Genomic DNA, 2500 nt, shown 5'->3' on the forward strand with positions numbered 1-2500 from the left:
TTGACGGAACGAGGAGCCGGCTGCTTATGCTGACGTTCGTGGTTGGGCGAAGTCTTGTGATATCCTCGAAACGAGGAGCCGGCCGCACGTGTGTGCAGCCTTCGTTGTAGGTCCATGTTTAGAGATGCTCACGAAATGAGGAGCCGGCCGCTTATGTCGGCGTTTGTGGTTGGGCGAAGTTCCTTGATGGAACGAGGAGCCGGCTGCTTATGCTGACGTTCGTAGTTGGGCGAAGTCTCGTGATGTGCTCGGAATAAGGATTCGAAGCGCTTGGATTGCCGCGTTCGTGGCTGGGCGAAGTTTCGTGTTTGGCACGGAACGAGGAGCCGGCTGCAGGTTTTAAAGATTCTCGCCCGAAATCGATCAGTCGTTACCGTTGTCTACGGACTTCGGTAGGACGATCTATTCCAGGGACGAAGACGTCGACGTTGTGCGACGCCCGTTACATTAGCGTTTTTATGCTCTTTCGGGATTGTCTGCGACGTTTGTCTCCGTCCGAATTTTTTACGATAATTGTCACTAGATTAGTACGCAAACTAGTTGAACCGAAGATTTTGCGCCGATCGACTGACGTATTGACCCTTCAGTGGGTCGTCTCAGTCATTGGAATGTCATTCTCGAGGAGGTTCGCAGTTGGCGTCTCGTATTTCGAGGGAAAGTCCATTGCGACTAGTACCGAGAAATCGAACATAAAAGATTACCCTGAACGGTGGATCACTTGGCTCGTGGGTCGATGAAGAACGCAGCTAATTGCGCGTCAACATGCGAACTGCAGGACACATGAACATCGACATTTCGAACGCACATTGCGGTCCTCGGACACTGTCCTCGGACCACTCCTGACTGAGGGTCGGTTCCATTACAAAGACTGCCCGGCCAGACGTTATGGCTTGACGAAGTGACGACGTAAAGGTCGTCTAACGTTGATCCTGTACCGAAGGTCATTTGGGCGAGTTGGACGGTTTGCCGCGTGACGATCAACGTTCTGTCGTTTCGACGCCTCGTGTGTTGGAATGATGAGGAGTTGTTTTCGTAACGCGCCGTCTTGAATTGCGAAAGCATATATTGTGGTGTCGTGGTATTGCTCGATCTGCGCCCATGACTGTAGACATGCGATCGTCGTGTCCGAGAAATCTGAACGACGTCCGATCGCTTTAATGTGCCAGTTGTCGCGCGTTGCGGATGAGCTTTCATGAGCGCACCCCCGAAACACCGAAGCACTTTGCTTGGATTCGCATGATCCGCCATACGGAGCAGGAGATAATAGACGCCTTTGAGTAGGCTAACTCCCTCGCGTAAGGTACGTGATTTTATGAGCCGCCAAAGGTTAGTTTCGGAACGTTTCGATGATTTGAACATACGACCTCAGGACAGGTGAGACTACCCGCTGAATTTAAGCATATTATTAAGCGGAGGAAAAGAAACTAACTAGGATTCCCTTAGTAGCGGCGAGCGAACAGGGATTAGCCCAGCACTGAATCCCGCGATCGTAACCGGTCGCCGGGAGATGTGGTGTTTGGAAGGATCCATTATCTGGCGAGTTCGCGGCGCGTTCAAGTCCATCTTGAATGGGGCCATCGCCCATAGAGGGTGCCAGGCCCGTAGCGACCGCTGCGGCTTGCTAGAGGATCTCTTCTTAGAGTCGGGTTGCTTGAGAGTGCAGCCCTAAGTGGGTGGTAAACTCCATCTAAGGCTAAATATAACCACGAGACCGATAGCGAACAAGTACCGTGAGGGAAAGTTGAAAAGAACTTTGAAGAGAGAGTTCAAGAGTACGTGAAACCGTTCAGGGGTAAACCTGAGAAACCCGAAAGGTCGAATGGGGAGATTCATTCGCGCCTGTTGTTGGGATTTACTGACTGTGGAAACGGCGACGTTCGCGTTGGCTGTTCCCTTCGGTTCATCTCCGGCTTCGGACGCGTGCACTTCTCCCCTAGTAGGTCGTCGCGATCCGTTGGGTGCTGTTCTACGGTCTCGAGTGTAGCCCGTGAGCTCGGATTTTCCGATGTTTACGGACACTGGGTTTCCGAACAGCTCGCTCGACGGTTTACTGATGGCGGGAGGCCGCGACTTAGTTCGCGTCCGGCCCGTGGCAAGTATGTGAATTGTGATGGCGATCGGACCTAGTGCCGATTCCGTCCGTTTGCGACTGTTCGCCGCGGTGTTCTTGGACAGACCTCTTGAAACGCCGATCAGCGACGCTATTGCTTTGGGTACTTTCAGGACCCGTCTTGAAACACGGACCAAGGAGTCTAGCGTGTGCGCGAGTCATTGGGAATCACTAAACCTAAAGGCGCAATGAAAGTAACGGTTCACTTTATGTGAACTAAGGGAAGATGGTCGGTCTCCATGACTGACCCGCATTCCCGGGGCGCCTCATTCTCATTGCGAGAGGAGGCGCACCAAGAGCGTACACGCTGGGACCCGAAAGATGGTGAACTATGCCTGGTCAGGACGAAGTCAGGGGAAACCCTGATGGAGGTCCGTAGCGATTCTGACG

At 52.9% G+C, this 2500-nt stretch overlaps 2 non-coding genes across 2 annotated transcripts in view; both read left to right on the top strand.

Annotated features, from left to right (window-relative positions):
- The first annotated feature begins 698 nt into the window (after positions 1 to 698).
- Positions 699 to 853, top strand: LOC123687166. The gene has a single exon (XR_006748907.1). It is a non-coding gene; the product is annotated as a 5.8S ribosomal RNA (ribosomal RNA).
- Positions 854 to 1360: 507 nt separating this feature from the next.
- LOC123687954 overlaps positions 1361 to 2500 on the top strand; it is a 4012-nt gene continuing 2872 nt past the window's right edge. The window contains exon 1 of the ribosomal RNA XR_006749655.1: positions 1361 to 2500. This exon is cut by the window's right edge and continues 2872 nt beyond it. This is a non-coding gene — a ribosomal RNA (large subunit ribosomal RNA).

The sequence above is a fragment of the Harmonia axyridis genome, chromosome X (genome assembly GCF_914767665.1).
Source record: "Harmonia axyridis chromosome X, icHarAxyr1.1, whole genome shotgun sequence".
NCBI classification, from domain to species: Eukaryota; Metazoa; Arthropoda; class Insecta; order Coleoptera; family Coccinellidae; genus Harmonia; species Harmonia axyridis.